The 20,554-nt window shown below is 40.6% G+C and overlaps 1 protein-coding gene across 6 annotated transcripts in view; it reads right to left on the bottom strand.

Moving 5' to 3' along the window:
• Nucleotides 1–20,554, bottom strand: part of NOL4 (nucleolar protein 4) — a 204,221-nt gene that overhangs the window by 96,465 nt on the left and 87,202 nt on the right. The window contains exon 1 of one of the 6 annotated variants that reach the window (XM_062633485.1): nt 17,055–17,212. The exons of the other annotated variants lie outside the window; for them this stretch is intronic. The gene's annotated coding sequence lies outside the window, so the exon portion shown is untranslated. Of the gene's footprint in view, nt 1–17,054; nt 17,213–20,554 lie in introns of those variants that run through there. 6 annotated transcript variants of the gene reach the window in all.

The raw sequence follows: 20,554 nt of genomic DNA, 5'->3' as shown, positions 1-20,554 counted from the left end.
CTTTGAATCTCTATAAACCTCAAGTACCCTTCTCTGCTCCTCGAAAAAGTTACTGCCTCTATTTCAGTTTCCACTAAAATGTCAGTACTCTGACAAGGAAACAAGGAACAGTAACTAAGAGGGGGGCAAGAGCCTTTCCAGAGAACAGTCAATGTGCACAGAACTCAGTCCCTTCATTAGCAGTGAGACTGCATTTGCTCTGTTACAATATACAGTAATTGTCCTTTTCATCCGACCTCACTAATGTTAACATTTTTTTCTCCTTTTGATACATGTAGCTCTCCTGATGTGATTGGCTTCTGTGAATTCAGCTCTGGAGCTCACTGCACTGCAATTTGAATCTGGAATGTCCATCAGTTTCAGTGCAACGCCAATCAAAGAATCTCTCACTGGTTTCAGTGGCAGAATACGTCAGGAACTACTTCATATGATCACTCATTGTATGCATTTATGGGAAAAAAAAAGGAACAAAGCAAACTACAAAACTAATCTTTAGCATTGTCAATAAGAGTACAGTAAATTTGTTATGCACGTACACATACACAGTGCATTCAGCGTTAGCCAGGCTGTAAATCTGATTTCGTTATCAAACAAACCCCTAAGTAATTCACAATTTTTCCATGGATAAACATCTCCTCTTGTTGGAGGCACAAAACAGACAGATATTTTACTCAGTTATAACATTAAGTAACAGAACAGTGAACAACTGCCACCCCATGACATCAGCAACTATCAGCAAAATAATACTGCCCTGTCAGTCACAGTGTTATAGAAGGGCTTATTTATAAAGATTTGTGAGTGACTGCATGCTTACTTAGCCCACAGAGCTACTGTCCCTGCATATACACAACAAGGAGATGAAGCAAGAATGGCTTTTAGGAGGGTACTGCACATGTAAATAACCAATTGAATAGCTCACTGGGTGCACAGTAGTCTTATTATCACTATGCATCTAGTTTGTACTTCTGCTTTGGCATTTCCTCTTCAAAAGACAAAGCCCTCACTGCGTCTGGGGAGAAAAAAATCCCTGGTTTCCCCTTTACTCTGGAGAAACTTCTAGGGCACTTTTTGTGGCAAAGGCTCTACCAAGAAGTCCTCAATAGAGAAAACTTGCAATTCTTCTTAAAGTTTTTATGGTACATATAGGATCATATTTGGCAGGAAAGATGTTACCTGGCATTGAGAATGTAGCCTAGAGCAGCATTTCTAAACAATTATTGCAGGAACAAGTTCTCAGCCTGATATGAGTGATTTCAGAGGTACTGCCTCAGACCCTAACCCAAACAGGACTCCACACTACAGAGCTGCTTACTGATACAAAGCTAGGAACTGAGGAAGGCTGGGAAACAGGTGAGCAGGGATCAGGACAGACTAACTTTGACTTTAGAGGTTCACTAAAATTCCAACTATGTACATCACATATCAAAGACATTTGAGATTGCAACACATTAAGAAAGGAGAAATAAGAAACCTTTTCCTTAAGGTAAGAAGAGGTAACGTAGGAGATCTTAGCCTCTCTTTCTTGTGCAGCATGGAAGAGGCTTATGCTGCTGTAGCTAAAGGCTGCTGCGGGCAACACCAGCTTCTGCCACTCCTGGCAGCAAGAAGAATCCTGTACTATGCCAGCAACAGGCAAAAGAATAATACATAGGTGCTTGTTTGGTACCTAAACATCAACCCAAGTGGGGCTGAAAGGAATTAATTTTAAACCTATCTGCCACTTGGACCTAGTGCATGTGTGTGATGTCATATTCTGCTTCATCACTTCATCAGGATCTCCAGAAGACAAAAGCAAAAGATCAAGTTGGAGTCAGCAGAGGAAATTCTCTATACAATGGATGCCCCAGATACTTTTAATAAAGTCCTTTAAAGTCTAAAACATAGCCTACCAGCTTTAGTGTGTTGAGTGGGGTCACACAGTGATATCACTCTGTACTTCATTCTGGAAGGGTAAGGCCCTGCATACAAATGAACACTTTACAGCTCTACAGCCCTTCAGGAAACTGCTGTCTGCTCTACCATAAAGGCAGACAAGACTATAGAAAGGCTGGTTATACCCTCTCAACCAGTAAAAATGGGAGAGGAAGTGGGGAGAAGCCTTAAGAGAAAACAAATGGCTCCTCTGAGCTTCATATGTCCTTAGGATCTTTTAACCCAAACTCTGACTTGGTCCCCCAAACTAAGTTCAAAATGCCCTGTCAGTCCAATATTTTGGGTACCTCTATAATACTGACAATAATTTGAGTTGCCTTCATAACTCGCAGAAACAATATCTCTACAAATAGTTCTACTTCATTAGACCCTTCATCATCAGGTTTGTAGCTCTATAGTTCAGGATTTTTTTTATTTTTTTTTACACAGAAAAGTATAAAGACTTGTAATAAGTAAATTAAAGCCATTTTATTGTTATTTACAACTGCATACTAAAAGCTAGGACATGGAAAATGCTTCATAACTAGAAGTGAAAACATTTCCTACCATCTTCATAATTTTTTTCCTAGTTTTCATTTCATAATGTTGGCAAAATCAACTGGGTTTTTTTTTTCAAATGATTTGGTTTGCACTCTAGAACACTCTGTCACATCCTTTCCAATCAGTTCTCTCCGCTTATACTAACATTTAGGCTTTCAGGAAAAATTCCTAACTCAGCAGAGGGTAAAATAAGTTCCTCTAATATTCACATACTGAAATTGAGTTTAAGGATAGGTAATAAACATGCAATTGAGAAGAAAAGTATGTGGAATAAGAAGTAGGAACTTACAGTCTGTACTTCACTGCAGTTCTGACATTATCAACAATGAATTAAAACTTCCTTGATACACCCTCTTTTCTAATGTTAGTGAATCTGAGAAGTCGGAACACTATCCAAGTTTAGGACTCCATTACGGTTGCTGTTTCCCTATTTGATGACTGCAATGTAATTAATGGTTTTGCTGAGACAGAATCTCAGTGAGTCAAGCATAGGATTTTCTTACAGATAAACTGTAAATTTAGAAATTCAGTAAAGAATTCCAGAGCTTGGAAAGCTGCTATTACAAACTTGAGCAAATAAGCATGTTCAAGGGATATAAATTACATGCCCCTTTTCAATTCAGTTTGCTTTTTATCCTGTCACTTTAAAATGCTTATGGATGTCCATGGCAGCATGTACACTACTATTTCCTGATTCGAGCATGCCTTGGGTAACTACAGTAAGTGGTCTCCTCACTGCTTGAGTAAAAACAGTATTCTGGTCACACAAGGCAACACTTGATAACAAACTTGATGGCCATTCTCCATCTCGCAAGCAAACATTTTTGAATGTTACATCCATTACACTTTGCTAATTTTATTTTTCACTATATCAAATGAAAGTTAAAAATAGTCAAGATTTACAAAGGCTAAGCACCAGCCCAAACACCAGCAAAAGGTGACAACACCTTAACATAAAAATACTACCACAGCGGTAAAGGACATAAGCATACCAGGAGTCTCCCTAGCATGTTGATTACAATTATAAGCATCCAAAAAAGTGAGAAAATAAACAGTGCTGATGATTGGCCTCCCTTTGAGCAGTCTGAAAAGTCTCTCTCATGTACTAAATGCCAAAACTGGGAGATGTACTGGCATTTTCATACACAAGGCATTAGAATCAGGCTGGAAGTTTACAGCAGCTAATATTTTTTTCCTACTAAAAACTCACATAACTTTGGTTGAAGAATGGCAGATTTGCAGGCTCTGTCCACAAACATCCATGATTTGAGGTCTTTGCCACTATCTTCATGCAGAAGATAGCAGACAACCCAGGAGTTATTAATAATACAGCAAAGTCTCTTCTGCCTTCATTAAAGTCACCACTTTTAAAACCCAACTGCCTCACAACGCTACAGATAGACAAGTTGACTTCCAATCTGAGTGGCAAAATTAAAACATGCTCTTCCCTTTTCAGAAATTATTTTCAGCACAGACATCAATGGCAACAATTTTTTTACAGTTCCCAAAATACAGCTGAGCATTTGGCAACACATCATCTAAAAATGAACTAGATAGAATAAGAGGTATCTGAAGACAAAAACGAATGATTTTGCTAGCTGGTCTGTCAGCACATCTCAGGCAAGCCAAGTAACTAAGATTGAATGCCCAGAAACTTCACATAGCCCAAAGGATCTGATAGATAGTTCTGGAATATCCACTGCTATTCCTCACCAGAGCTGTGGACTTGAAATTTGCACTGCCAAGCCACCTGACTAAGCAATGCATCTCTTGTTTCGAACTCTCCCTCCCACTGCAATGCAGAGGACCGAGCTTGGGTGGGGAACAGAGTGAGTATGAGAGGGTGCACTAAACAAAAGCATAACTGAAAGATGGGAAAACTTGAAAACTCTTTGTGCTTGAAAACTTTGCATGAAGACTATCATTTTACAGTACCTTTCTGAGAAGCTAATGCCAAGAGGAACACTGGGTTCTTGGATATTATGCTATTTTAGCAACTTTCAAAAATTTACTTTTCAGTTAGGGCAGTCAGTTTTTTCTTGCTGAAACATCACTGAGAGCTAGTCTCGAAACCAGATTCCTTAACAAGGCCAGAAAGTAAATGGAATGCCACCCTACAAAGAGAATCCGTGAACTGTATTGCAGTTCTTTGCAGACTAGAATTTTTTTTAAGAAATAAACTGGTCCATGTTTCTAATTCACTTAAAGACCTCTTGCAGCCCAGCAATGGGATAGTCCACACACAGACTATTTACAGTACATGCTTTTCCTGTGCTTTACAGTATTTATGAGGTACCATTACCAATGAAACTTAAGAATATTTTAATCACAGTGAATTCTCGCTAAAATTCCAACTACTATTTACGTACAGATTGTTATTAAAGGTCAGAGCACTAGAAGCGGAAGGAATAAAACCATAGCAAAGAATGCAACTGTGTCGTGGTTTAAGCCCAGCCAGTAACTCAGAACCACAAAGCCGCTCACTCATTCCCCACCACCCCCTTCCCCCCACCCCTTCCTCCCCCTGCTCCCAGAGGGATGGAGGGGAGAATCAAAAGAATGTAACTCCCACGGGTTGAGATAAGAGCAGTCCAGTAACTAAGGTATAACACAGATCACTACTGCTACCACCAATAATGATAATGATAAGCAAAATAACAAGGGAAGAGAATACAACCCCTCACCACCTGCTGAATGATACCCAGCCCGAGCAGTGATCTAGCCCTTCCGGGTAACTGCCCCCAGTTTCTAAACTGGGCATGACGTGCTGTGATATGGAATACCTCTTTGGCTAGTTTGGGTCAGGTGTCCTGTCTCTGCTTCCTCCCAGCTTCCCCTCCTCCCTGGCAGAGCATGAGACTCACAAAGTCCTTGGTCAGAGTAACCATTACTGAGCAGCAACTAAAAACATCAGTGTTATCAGTGCTGCTCCCAGGCTGAAAGTCAAAACCACAGCACTGCACCAGCTACTAAGAAGGAGAAAAATGACTGCTACTGCTGAACCCGGGACAGTGTCCACCCCTTATTCCATACCATTCACATCATGCTCAGATCCCACGTTTCAATATACCATCACTCTTGTCTTACATATATATATACATACACACACACACAAAAAGAGAGATATCATCCCTTAGTGCATGGACCAATCCCTATAAAGCTGCTTAGTTCATCCAGTCCACGATGTCAGGCTCCATATCTTGCAACAGTCTTTCAGAGCAGGAGAGACTGTGTACAGTGTTGTTCTGTTGCCTGCTGATGACACCACGGAACTCATCTGGTTACTGCTGAGCTCGTCTGGTTTTGTCAAAGTTCATTCTTTGCTGGGATGATGGTCAGAGGGAAGTCAATGCCAGCCGTTGCTGACCTGAAGACATCTAGCTGGTGGGCTGTAAAAGTATTACACAGCAGGCAACAGCATATAATTGAGTTCATTGGCTTTTTTCCCCTAAAATCAAATCCCCTTGAGGTACACATCGGATTTCCCCATCTTCCCTCATTACTCACCAAGTATATCCGGGTCCTTGAGCAAAAGCAATCCCACGAGTGGGTTTGCCTTTACCTGAAGCAGGAATAACCCAGACTGTCTTCCCCAGCAAATTCTTTATGTGCACCACAGGAACTTTATCCCCTTCTTCAGTATGGAAAAGTTCTGACTGGGCTGGGCCAGCCCTGTTGGCAGATCTTCTGGTGTTGACCAACCACACGGCTTTTGCCACTTCCTCCCACTCAGACTAATTTCAGCCTCCAGTACAGTCAACTCTTGCGATCCTCCTGTCACTCCAGAAACATAAATGGGTTCCACCCCTTGACAGCTTGATGGCATCAGGGTACACTGTGCACCGGTATCTACTAGAGCCTTATACTTCTGTGGGACTGATGTGCCAGGCCATCTGATCTACACAGTCCAGTAAATTCGATTGTCCCGTTCCTCCACCTGGCTGGAGGCAGGGCCCCTCTAATAGTGATCACAGCATCGGTCATTTATGTCTTGTTGACAGGGTTTAGTCTTTATCACAGGAGCTAGAGTAAAATCAGCTTTTCCACTCCATCTGGGAACCTGCTCACCAAAGACTGAAGCTGCGGCTTTAATGGGGTGATCATCCTTGACCTTTGTTCTCCTCTTCAATTCACTCACACGTTCCTCCAGAGCTGAGGTAGGTTTTCCATCTCACTTTCTCATGCCTTCTCTGTGATCCCACAGGTAAAACCATAGGGTTGCCCGTGGCATATACCTCCTATATCTTGTCTCTCAAGCAGTAGGATGTCTTTTGTTAATAGCTGAGATGTGGGTTGGTACATGTGGGGAACTGGATAGATAGGACAGATCGTCTCTCAATTGTTTGAACTCCTCAGACACTTTTTCCACAGCAGAAATGATGGAAGGGGTGAGATTGTCTTCGAACTCTCAGAGTTAACAAATCATTTCATCCACTGTTGGTGGTACTATGTCATTCCAGGTTATAGCTGCCAATGAGCGCGCATATGATGATGGTGCACTCCATGCAAATTTCCACCATATGGGTCATGTACATTCAACTTCATCTGGATCTACAGATGCATTCCCAGCATCCAGCCTGTGATAGATCATACCTATAGTGGATGATTCCCTCAGAGACTGGATGCCTTTCTCTAGCACGGTCCAGGTGGTCGAACGACTCCTAACATCGTCCTTGTATGGAAACCTTTCATTCACACCTGCCAAGAGCTGCCTCCAAAGGCTGAGTGACCATTTCTCTTCTGCAATTGCTTTGTCAGTTCCCCCTTCCCTAGCAAGTGATCCCAGCTGCTTAGCTTCCCTACCTTCTAGCTCATGACCATCAGCCCCATTGTCTCAGCATCGGAGCAACCAGGTGATGATGTGCTCCCCTGGCTGACGGGTAAAATATTTTCGCATATTCTGTAGCTCAGTTGAGGTCCTGGGTTGAGAAGTCACCTCTTTTTCTTCATCATCTGATTCACATAATCATAACTCTTGATCAGATGCTGTCCCATGTAGTAGGTGCCTTGGTTCTTCATCTTTCTTCACTGTACAGGTTGCTTTTTGTGCCTGTTTTTTTGCTTTTCCCCTATCGGGCAACCAATATTGGCACGAATTGGGCCTTTGGTTTAGCTGCAGTGATGATCACTGTGGTTGAAGTGGCTGCAGTATCTGTTGTCAGGGTTGATGCAACTGCTGTGCTTGGGGGTTGAGTAGCACCAGCAGCTGCGCTGTCTGTTGCTGTCAGGGTTTGGATAGCTGCTGTACTTGTCACTGGGGTTGGTGTAGTTGCTGTGCTTGGAATTGGATCAGCTGCATTGTCTGTTGTAGTCAGAGTTTGAGTAGCTGCTGTACTTGTCACTGGGTTTGGTGTAGTTGCTGAGCTTGGAATTGGATTAGCTGCATTATCTGTTGTAGTCAGAGTCTGAGTAGCTGCTGCACTTGTCACTAGAGTTGGTGTAGCGGCTGTATTTGGAGTTAAGAGTAGATGCATTGTCTGTTGCTTTGCCATCAGATCCAGAGACATTATTTTCCCTCTGAAGGTGCTGGATGGTGTTGAACAAGGTTCTGTAAGCATAGGCTAAGCCCCAGCACATTGCCATGATTTGTCTGTCTCTGGTATGACCAGGATGACAACACATCTCATTTAAGTGTTTTACTAGGTTTTCTGGATTTTGCACTTGTTCAGTGGTGAAATTCCAAAGCACTGGAGGGGCCCACTGGCCTAGATACTTGCCCATACTATCCCACACACCCTGCCACTCATGGCTGTTGAGCCTCGGGGAAAATCTCCTGGTCCTCCTATATTGTCCTCTAAACCTAGACAAGACCCAAACCCGACTCTGCTTAACTGCTAAGATCAGATGAAATGCTCACGGATAAAACAAACACTCTGTATGTGTGCCAACATGGTGATCCCCGTCACAATCAGCAGGCAGGTCTCAAGGGTACCCAAAGGCCATTCAAAACCTTCATAACTCTCAAATGATGCTGTAAATTGTCTGCTGGGAGGGCTGGGAACATAAGAGAATGTCTCCTTCATAGGCTGACCACCCAAGGAGGGGAAAAAAGAATGTGTAATTGCTAAACACTTCCATTCTATACCTCCCGAAGTATAGAGGTGATGACCACACTGGGAAGGCAAGCCAGATCAGTTTCATGGTCAGTAAGTCTATTGTATTAAAAGTCATTACCATAAAGTACAGTGAAATAAGAACCTTAGCCCAGGCCCCCCAGCTGATAAACATTAAAACAGCAAATACCAGCTGTAAGTAAGGTACGATATGCTGAAACTCTGAGATCAAGAGCAATAACTTTGAGAGCCAAAAATTCAGCATTGTGACGAGGGACTATTAATCCAAAACAATAAATGCTTATCACAAATACGATTAGACACACTCTGGTCAGATATGTCATTATCTCAACCCTTTGTGACCCATGTTGGGTGCCATATAGAACTGTCATGGTCTAAGCCCAGCTGGCAACCCAGAACCACGCAGCCGCTCCCTCACTCCCCCCCTCCCCCCTCCTGGAGCGATGGGGAGGAGAATCAAAAGAATGTAACTCCCACGGGTTGAGATAAGAACAGTCCAGTAACTAAGGTATAACACAAATCACTACTGCTACCACCAATAATGATAATGATAAAGGAAATAACAAGGGAAGAGAATACAACCCCTCACCACCTGTCGACCAATACCCAGCCCAACCCGAGAGTGATCTAGCCCTTCCGGGTAGCTGCCCCCAGTTTCTATACTGGACATGACGTGCTGTGGTATGGAATACCCCTTTGGCTAGTTTGGGTCAGGTGCCCTGTCTCTGCTTCTTCCCAGCTTCCTCTCCTCCCTGGCAAAGCATAAGACTCAGAAAGTCCTTGGTCAGAGTAAACGTTACTGATCAACAACTAAAAATATCAGCGTTATCAGCGTTGTTCCCAGGCTGAAAGTCAAAAACACAGCACTGCACCAGCTACTAAGGAGAAAAATGACTGCTACTGCTGAACCCAGGACAAACTGTAATATATACTTGGCCTCCTTATAATATGGGACTGGCTGAGAATGAATCATAGAATCACTGAATGGTTTGGGTTGCAAGAGGCCTTAAAGATCATGCAGTTCCAATATCCCTGCCAGAGGCGGGGACACCTTCCACTAGACCAGGTTACTCAAAGCCCCATCCAACCTGGCCTTGAACACCTCCAGGGATGGGGCAGCCACAGCTTCTCTGGGCAACCTGTGCCAGTAACTCACCACCCTCATAGTAAAGAATTTCTTCATAATGTTTAATCTAAACCTCCCCTCTTTCAATTAAAGCCATCCCCTCTTGCCCTATCCCTACATACCCTTGCAAAAAGTTCCTCTCCAGATTTATTGTAGGCCTCTTTTTAGGTATTGGAAGACCTATGAGGTATCCCCTGAGTCTTCCCTTCTCCAGGCTGAACAAGCCTAACCTGAAGGGCACCACAAAACCAACTGCTGAGCTGGTCCAACAGTGCTGGGTGTGGAAAGCAACAGGCTGCTCCTAGTAAACAGAGCATCCTGCCCACAGATGACAATGTCTGTTGCATAGCTAGCTGGGCTGGAAGTGGGAGCCTAGAGCACAGAAATGCTTGGTGTCATTTTAATTAACAAAGTGAAGGACAATTATATTGCAAAATCTGCCACATAATTTGTTTTCCCTTTAAAATCTGTTAATAAGATTATCTGGCCTACAATACACTTTGTATTTTGAAGGGATAGTCATTGCATAGCTACTTTAATCTAATGGAAATGCACATTAGAAACAGCTGTACAACAAACAGCTATATGGCAAACCTTTTCCCAAGCTTCCAGAGAAGTTAGAGCATAAACAATGCAAAAAACAATGAACAAATAAGGCAAACACTTCCTGATAGCCTTTCTCCTGCTTAAATAAACTGTAAATGTCTATCGAAACAACAGAATGCTGGGAAGTTCTTTCAAATCCCAGATAACTGTTTTGCATTTCCTATCATCATCTTCAGGAACTGATCACCTCCCTTCCTAAATAAGAAATATGCACCCATTCTGAAGGAAATGTATTTGCCAGAAGCTTAGAGTAAAATTTTTAAAAGCAGAACCTGGATCTGAAAATGGATTTGAGAATAGAATAAGCGCATTACTTCCGGGTGGAAAGTTGTTACCACTGGATCAAGCAGAAAAGTTACACATGCTGCAAAGGGAAATACATGGTACCAATCTTGATCACGAATAGAATGTTATTAATAATAACTATTACAGTTCTGGTTGTCTGTTATCTTTTATGTCCAGTGTAAAAGCAAACTATAATACCAATACCCCATAGCATGAAAGGCCTAGTGTGTCCTTTTTCACGAACACCGTGAGATTTTTCATTTTTGCAAATGCAAATAGCTGCCATCAGAAGAAGTGATACAAACAAAGCAACAACAACAACAAAAGAACCTAAGTGAAAGCTGGAAATGGTAAACACACTGCAATCAAATCTATAAATTTCTTTTCAAACACAAATTTGGGTTGGAAAGTTTGCCACTGATGGCACCTAACGATGTGCAAGGTATGACAGCTTCGGAGACTGTTCCTTATTCTGCATATAGGATTCAGAAGCTTCAAAGCTAGACACTGAATTGGTCAAAAAATTTACAAAACAGTCTGGAGAAAGCATAATTTTACTACTCCTGATTGAGTGTGACAGGACCTATCATGGAACAGAATCATGGAATCAACCAGACTGGAAAAGACTTTTAGGATCATTAATTCTAACCATTACTGCCAAGTCCTCCGCTAAACCATGTCACTAAGGGCCTCATCTATACACAGAAAAATATTGACACAAACTGACTTAAAGAAATTTCAGCTGTCTAAACAAAGAAATGATTACCATCTTTGATTCTTTGAACAAAAACATTTTCCAAGACTCAAAGGACAGTCTTTCTAAAAGAAAAACCCTCTATTTATTACCTTGTGTCAAGTACAGCATCTCCAATAGAGAAGCATTTAGAAGGCAGGCTAAGGAAATTGCCTTCCTCTTTAGAAAAGTTTGTGATACCTCAAAGATACTCTTGGCATTCCCCTTTATGCAAACAGATAAATACAGCTTTTCAAGTTCCTGATCCCGTCTCCCCAGTGTTAACTGAAGTCCCAGAACAGTGGGATACAGTCAGTGCCTCTCCTGTTGTATACACATTATCAGCAGAGCAAAGAGAAAACCACACATAAAGGGAGACAGAGCAGTTACTAATGATGCAGAAAATACCTAAATTTAAGTCACTGTGCTACTTGATTCAGATCAGAGGTTTGAACCTGCCTCACTTAACCCTAGGAAAAATGTCCTCAGGTGAACTCGAGAAGCCTTTGAAGATTAAAACTTTGTCAGAACAGCTTTAACTTCAACATTATCTTTTTCTGTTGAAGAACACCTGAGACAGCTCTGATTTGAAATAAATGGCAAAAACCACCTGACAAATATGGTGAAAATCACTGGTGTGGAGGCCCTTTTATGTAGATGTCATCACCCAATTCGCAAGTAGTCTGTTTTCCCAAAATGCTTTTCTTTGTAACTTCAGCATTAAAACCTGCAGTTTCTGGAGTGTTCTACACTACAAGCCCCTGCCAAGCTCCACAGGGCAGCTGCTGCCACATGAAATTAAGACAAAGTACAGGGAGCAGAGGTGGAGCTTTTCTATCGGAAGAGGATTTATGCTGACAGCACATCTGCAGACAGTAAAAGGACTGGGACTGTCAATGCTATTTCTACATTGTGTGGTAACCACAATATGAGCCATTAAAAACAATCTTCAGTACTTTATGTAGTAGCGAAGAACAGAATGGGAGAACATCAGTGAATATCATGGCATTCTTACCCTTGGATTTGAGTATCCAAAACATAGTTTTGATCAGGTCCCATTTTGTTTGCTACTGGCTGAAAGCATTCACAAATCACAGATGTAATCAGGATTGGCACTGTTGTTGCCATCAACCCACACATACAGTGGTTGTCTTCTCCCCAGCATGCTTCAGACAACAATTTCAACCAACAATTTATTAATATAGAGAAATGACAAACTCAAAATGACTGATTAACCACCTAAAGACAGACTCTTAAAGCAGTCCATACCAGAATACAGTAACTAACCTATTGTGAAGACAAATTTGCAATGAGAAATTAAGATTCATTACATGTGAAAAGATTTATCACTAAAATCTTGCACTCACGTTCATTCTCACATGCCCTGCAAAACTCCAGGTGGACTCTTCTGGCAACACAACAGAAACCCTGGATTCCCATTGCATAACTTTCTACTACAGTTACAATTTTGATATTATTGATATTATTAACATCTGATATTTTGATATTTGGAATCCAAAATAAACTTCAGCATTGCCCTAGAGGATGCATGTTCGGCTCTCTCATGTTCCTTGTAGCCACTTGTTGACATGGCATCACAAAAGATCTTGGAGAAGATTAAAAAATTCAGTTTGTTATGGCTAACAGCATAGAAAAATAGAGCTGCAACAAACAGCACAGAAAAATGGAGCTGCAACAAGAGTAATCACACTCCTTTTGGAATTAAGGCAGTCAGCCAGATAGCACATAGCATTTGAACTACCATGGGAAACAGAGAACTTGCCCAGGAAATCTTGGTCTCTCTCCCTTTGTATTTGGCCCTACTAAAAATTAACATTGCTGGTTTGCTCTTCAGCTAATATGAAGAATTTATTACACAGAAAGCCACAAAGCTAGCAGCACAGCACTGAGAGAGCACTTTTAATTAACTGCTACAAAGCTGGCCAGAAGAACATTATACACAGGGCTGAAATCTACCTTTGGATGCCTATGATCTTAATCTCACTAGAGGCAAAAAGATCTACCGTGTGCAGCCTGGGAAATAATTTAGTCCATTAAATTAATGCAATTTACATACAATGAGTTGCTTCAGAGTTTTATTTTTGAAGAGAAAAGGAAGATAAAGGAGGTTTAAAATCATCAAAATAGTTCTGTGTGGCTGGCTGTTATTGTTTCCAATTAGTGCAAACTGACAAGTCTAAGATATTTTTTAAATCCTTGCATTTGTTTAAACAAAATAAAAAGACAAATATTAATCAAAATATTTGAGCTTATGTTTGAAGAAAAACAAAATCTCAGCAGATTTAAACTTCCTTTTTCATCTGAAGATACACTTTTTTCATTGAGGGCCACTTCTGCTACCTTCAAATTGGCCATTTATAGTCTCTTTGGAAACATGACATACACACATTCATTTTAAAGGAATTAAAGAGGCAGAGATGCCTCAGGGAACAAAATGCCTTGCCACCAAGAAAAAATAATCATCACTATTACTGTTTCGTTACTAAAATGTGAAGGATAAATCTCTGATATGGAGAGACACATACATTGTATGTAACATAAATTTTTGATTTCTGTTATTAATTTAATAAGAATACCACCAGCAAGCTCCTTGCTGGGACAGAATCGAGTTTATGATTTTACCATACTTGTGAATGTTCAAAGACAGCCAGGTTCTGTGAGGTGGAGTGTACCACCCAGGAAGTGCTGAACATCTCACCTGTTTTTCCTTGAATGAGTGTCTCAATGAAAGAGAGACAAATTGTTAGTCATGAATTTCTAATGGAGGTTGTAGGCAGAAGCTGTTCTGTACAAGTCGGGGGGGGGGGGGGGGGTATTTTTGCAACAGGGAAAAAAGTTCCAAGAAAAGACACACTAGTAACAATATTTTCCTGATTGGTGTCATAATTCAAAACCTTGATCTGGTGAATCAGTATATACATTAAATCATCCTACTTCTATGCATTAAAAAGATACATCAGAAAAGATTATGTTACCCAGTTCAACACCTCACTCGCAGAAAGCCTGAACACAGTGGCACAGGGAGAAGGCTGTTCAGGAAGAAGGCAATACCTGTAGGAAGCAGGGATGCTGGGCAGAAACGGAATGAAGAGAAATGCCTGGACACAGCAGTGACCCACTGCTGTGGGGATGCCAACAGTTTTCACCTCAGGAGCTTGCCGTAGGGAAGCCCTGGCAGAACATGCTACATCTATTAGTTTTAAGAGCTTAGGAACTCTGACTTTTTTGTACGCAGCAAGTAAAGTCACCTCTGCTTTTCAGTTTTTGGTAGCTCAAGGAAAATAATTTTAATTAATCAAAACAGAGCTTATACAGAAACTCCCTCTAGTCTCAAGGTCTGGACTTTGAAGCATAAGCAGTCTCTACCGGTTGTATTTGCCCATGGCATGGGGGTTAGAACTAGATGATCTTAAGGCCCTTTCCAACCTGAACCATTACATGCTTCTATGATTCTATGTGTAATACAGTCCCACTGCTAAAAGGAGTGTTCACATGCTTTTCTCAAGAGAGAGCATAACACAGGTTATAGGTTTGGGTGCATGCTTTAAACCTCACTTCAGTCAGTCCCATCTACAGGTGGTGCTTAAAGCTGTCTAGAAGTGCAGATAAGGAATCCAAGTCCCTTTGTGAAAATGCAGTCCTAAGAAAACTTGGACCAACTTCCTAAAATCACACATTTTGCAGGAGACAAAATAAACTGAGACAGTGTTTGACCAGACAACATTATTCCATACACAAGTCACATGGTGGAAAAGAAAAAAAAGGAAATGAATCTTGACTCTTAGATTAAAAAAAAAGTAAAATGCAACTTCTTGGTTATTGAATTTAATAAAAGGACACACAAGGTAGAAAAGGTTTGCAATTAACCATCTAGATTTTTTTAAAAGGTGTAAAGAGCCACATTAAATGGTGTCCCTCAAAAACACAACCTCATAGAGGCGGTGAAAAAATACAATGAAACCTGTGACAAATGTTTCCTTCTGTTGTTTTATGGTAGCAGGGACTTTTTAATCAGTAATTTGATTGGATGGATAACAAAGAATAATTTTTTTAGTACTCTTTCTAGTGAAAAGCATTTATCTGATGAATTTTCTCTTACTCTGTTCCCCTCTTTGCTTAGCACTTGGGTGGATTGCTTGTCACCCATATGTCTACCACAGATTCAAGGGCCACCCTAAGTAATGACTTAAAGCTTCCGAATCTTTTGTGCTTAGTACTATAGTCCTCCATATAATAGATGTACACTGGCTACTGAGTATTTTAACTAGAAAGAAGAAAGACATTATCTTTGATTATCAACACTTACTATTTGGTAAACCAGCCAAAAAAAAAAGGGAAGTTTTCAGGGAAGACTGCTCATATACTAACCAATCTGGAGCTTATGTGTCACTCTTTCTGAGATGCCCTGGGAGGAAGGATAAAAAGACAGCTGCCCTTCCACTACCTATTACATGGACCTAGGTCTCTGCAAAAGCAACGCAGTGCTCTTTCATTATATCAGTCAAGATGCTTTCCCTTTTTACTCTACAGACAAACACAGACGAACAACATATGCTGTTTCTTTAAGCAAACTGAGTGTGTTTATTAGGATTTTGCAACAATAGACATTATAGATAGGAGAAAAATACTTATCCTTCAAGGTGAAAACAGGGCTTTAACTTCCTCAGTGTTATATTACCATGAAGCACTAAAGGGCCTCACTAAAACAAAGATCCTATTCATCTGCATATGTATATGCATGCATGCATTGCAGAAACACACAAGCACGCGTACATTTTATAAACACATATATGCATAATAGATCTGAGTTAGAAAATACTTCTATATATTAAACAACCATTAAATAATTATAAAGTTATTTTTTTCACTAAAAACTCAACAGAAAAAGCATGCATACTAAAAATGTAAAAATACATAGACTGAACATACAAACTCTGCTGGGGAAAAAAATAAGTTTAAGAAAAGCTCACAGTAATAAAAAGCAGACAGTTAAAATCTTACTGCAAAGAATCTAGTTTAAACCTGGGAGTCTTGAGCATCTATACACAGGACCATATCAAAGAAAGCCAGAGCATTAAAATAACATTAAAATAACCAGAAATGGAACAGCCAGAATACCCTCTGTTTAACTCTACCAGCAAGAAAACAAACACACATTTCACACGCTGCATCATGTCACACACCACCTTAATTTAGCTATCTTAAGCTGAGTTGTCCTCAAATAAAAGCTTGTATTATGACTATACCTTTAAAAATCTCATGTTTTCTCTGTTTGTGTTTTAATATGAAGAAAAAACAAGGTTGAATCAGGAGTTTTAAATTTTCATGCTTAATTTGATAGTTCAGCACTTTTGCAGTTGAGTTTGCAGCACACACAGACCAGTTTCCTCACGCTTTCCCGCTTATTTTTCAGCACACAGGAATTCTTAAGAATGCTGCACAGTGCATACACAATTTGTAAGGCATGCCCATCGTCACTTCTTCAGCTTTATGCACCAAATGAGACATGCTTCAGGTTTCTAGGTGCACATCTCACGATGACGTTTAAAATTTTATCACCTAGTTTCCAGGGAACTGAGGCTTTGAATCTATATTTGAAATACCACCTGAATGGGTGAAACATATTGGTATTCCACACACAGCCTCCTGCTGTCATTCCACTGTTGGCATGGGACAGTCTTCACCAAGACTTAGAAAACCTCATTCGATATTCCTCTCTGGAGGATCTGACACTTACTGTGAATTCTGCTCTTCAACTTAAATACCAGTGTCTGTGGCAGGCCAATTCTATCATTGCAGATACAGCATCCCTCAGGCGAGGTCCAACCTTTCTCTTGCAGTGCACCCAGGGATTAGCTTGACTTCCCCTAAATTCTCTCCAGTGCACAGTACGAGCTAATCTTTCCTGTAGGAAGCAGGAGATGGGGTTGCCATGACAACAGAGCACATTCTAGCAGTGGGACCACTGAGATGAGCTGAAAAGACGACAGTGAAACATGCACTCAGCCTTCCTCCAGGGCTATGGGCTTCTTCCTCCAGGATTTAATTCCCCTGCAAGTTTACTGACAGGCTAGGAGGTTGATTAGCTCTGTATTTTGCTAGGGGGAGATTACTAGTTAAGAATATGGTTGAAAAATCATAGCATTATTTAATGAAAATGCCATTCCTGCTTATGTTAAATTGCTGATTTTATAAGCAGTGTGGCTGCTTTTAAAGCACTTCTTGTTCATACACATTAGTCCTACACTTAGTCCATGCTACCATCTCACTGTAATAAAGAAAGAAAGCTACAAGCCAAGTCCCGCGCTTCAGCTTTGTTTTTCCAGCATATTAGGCATGTGGTCTTTCTTTAATGTTTTTACACTCATACACATACATGCACACAAAGAGCACAGTACGTCTGTGTTTGAAGCTCAAAGGTTTCTGCTAGTGGGGGAGGGGATACCGAGAAAAGCAAATCACAGCAGCCACGTGTCTTACATAAACGACAAAACAGCCACAATAAGCTTTGGGAGCTCTGTTCATCAGGCAAAATAAAATTGAGTGATCCACACTGTAAATACCAGCTATTTAGTGCCCCAAAATAGTGACTGGATCCTATCCTTTAAACACTTTTATTTCTCGATGACAATAATAGAAAGCTTTTCTAGTTCCTGCATTTCAATTATTTACACATTTTTAATTGTTCAGGCAAATTTTCAGGCAAAGAGTTTTTCTTTGTGTTTTAATATCTCTTATAAAACCACACAACATATTATCGTGGTAAATTCCTGGAGGCTGGAGCCTGACTGTGTCTTCTCCTGTTATTTCAAACACAAGCATGTCCCAGTGAGCTTTCAGATTAAAGGAGCAGCAACTGAGAATGTAAGGCTATTCTCTAATCATGTTTTAACTGTCTGTTTGCACAGAACAGACTCCTTCTTCCTTTGTGCCTTTGCTCTTGAGCATGTACTGTGTGTGGCTGCACACAGGACACTCCATCAGCAGGTAAGATACACCAGTCTCCTCAGTACCTGTAATGGCTTCACCTATCTGAATACTAAAAGATGCAGATGAGTCAAATCTACACTGTCTAAACCCACTTCTCTCTCTGGAAATTTTAATAGAAAAGAACCTCCATAATGCTCTCTGACACATGAAAGAGAAAGAGCCCAGAGGCTGTATGTAGCCAGAACTCCTATGTGTACGGGAAGTCAGGGGGGTGGGCAAAACAGTGTGCAGCTCTGTAACAGCTTTCCCTATGAAGCAAGTTACAGGACAGCTGGCAGTTAGTACTGAGACTAACTTAGTCTCAGTAAACCTGAGAGCCTTATAAGGCTGAAGATAAAGCTTTGGTTGGAGAGGGAAGATGCCTTCTCAGAGAGGCACCTTGCTGCCTGCAATGGATAAGGAAATTGTTGGGAACTCTGGGGGAACGGGGACATGAGGAAGCCCAGGTCAGGATCTCCAAACTATCATCAAATTACTGTTTTTTTTTCCCTGGTATTACACTAATTGCATTTACAGTGAGAAGCCCACAGACAAAACCCAATCACACAAGTTCTTTTCTATGCCTAGGCACATTGCACTTCTGTAACCTCGAAAAGCAGCTCAGTTGTTGCACAACCCATTCAGTTTTACCTTAATTTGGATCTTAGCATGTGTTGGGAATATACATGAACAAAACAGTATCCCTCAGAATCTGCTGGCTCTGACTTGTCCCACAGATGCTGCACACAGTAAAGCACCTGTATTTGCTATCATCTAATTAGTGTTAGGTTTTTCTTTTTTCTTCTCCACTTTTCCACTCATGTTCTATGCAACTGGAGAAATGCCAAATCATGTAAGCGACATATGGTTTTGCTTTTGAAAACATCCTGCCAGAACCCCCAAATACTGGAAAAATCTTTGGCTAAATAATTTTCAGCTCAAGACTCAATATTTTACACCTTGAATTCCACTGGGAACACTGATATTTGTAGGCATGCAAATTGTTTTTTGAGGAAAAGGGGCATATAATCAGCTGTTGAATGATGGTACAGATTTTTCCTGTCATATGCTGCCTCCTCACAATGTGAAAAGAACAGTTAACAGCAAGATGAATGCTGTGAAAATAGCTAAACAACATTTATGGTTAATGAAAGTGAAGTTCTGTTTCTTTTTTTTGTTGTTTCACAAACTATGACTCTAGAAATCAGTAAATATTGGCCTTAGAAAGGCAAACATTTATTTCTTAATGTGCAAAACTTCCATTTAATAATAAACATCAAATCTAGTGTTTCTGGAAATTCAGTCTTTCAACCAAGAGCAAGTACTATGTTCCTTTAGTTGTTGGATAGGGAATGGATTCCCCTGCCAGCACCCTGAACAAGTAGCACCCTATTACATATGCATACATATTATGTATAGCCCTGGGTATACCCAGGGAAAGGCAGCTGTTTCAGTGAACATAGGTGAAGCCTGCCAGAACAAGGAACAAGCTAAAATGAAAGGTGATCACATGTATTTAAGCCATCTACTCTAATTAAGGAACAATATGTATATGTAATACACTAGGAGCAAAGAAGCATGCTTCTAAGGCTCAAGTAGTGCGACCAGCTCTAGCTGTTTAGCAAAACCAAGCAGCTCCCACTGCTCTCATTAGCTTGCTCTATCTTTTTCAAAGGTAGATTCTACCTTTATCAAGGTTGGAGTCTGAATTTTGCCCTTCATTTACCCTCTTGCTTGGGAGGGAAATGAGAAGTGAATACAAAAGAGCCACTTTTCCTCTCAACGGGACACCCACAGTTTAAAGACAACATGTAGGAGCTCAGAAGACACATCCTGTCCTATGCTTCTGCATGAATTCACGAATGAGAAGTCTGAGGATTTCGCGTTAAAAATAAAGAGGAAAAAAGAGGGGAAAATAAAACTATGCATTGGTCCAACATGAAAAGTTGACATGAGAAAGTGAAGGTTTCTGTTCTGATTGCATGTCTCTTTCTTTATTATGCTTAACTGTGAAATCTCCACTGAATTCTCATTTTTATTATATAGTTTCTGTACATAGCTGTTCACAGATACCTTTGAAATCTGTGGATGAAAGGAAATATCAATCTCCTTTTTAAGAACTATTCATTTGAGATTAAACAGTGCTAAATGCTGAGCCCTGAACAAAAGGTTTAAGCACATGTAAGTCTTGCTTGAAGCAGAGCAACAATGCCCAGTATTTTACAGGATCAAACCTGTCATTTGGGGTTTTTAAACCCCTCCCTATCC

The sequence above is a fragment of the Pezoporus occidentalis genome, unplaced genomic scaffold, assembly GCF_034315485.1.
Source record: "Pezoporus occidentalis ecotype Australia unplaced genomic scaffold, CSIRO_AGI_Poc_V1 ctg4, whole genome shotgun sequence".
In the NCBI taxonomy this organism is placed as follows: Eukaryota; Metazoa; Chordata; class Aves; order Psittaciformes; family Psittacidae; genus Pezoporus; species Pezoporus occidentalis.
Note: the sequence above shows the minus strand (reverse complement) of the source record. Positions and strands in the feature narration are given on the sequence as shown.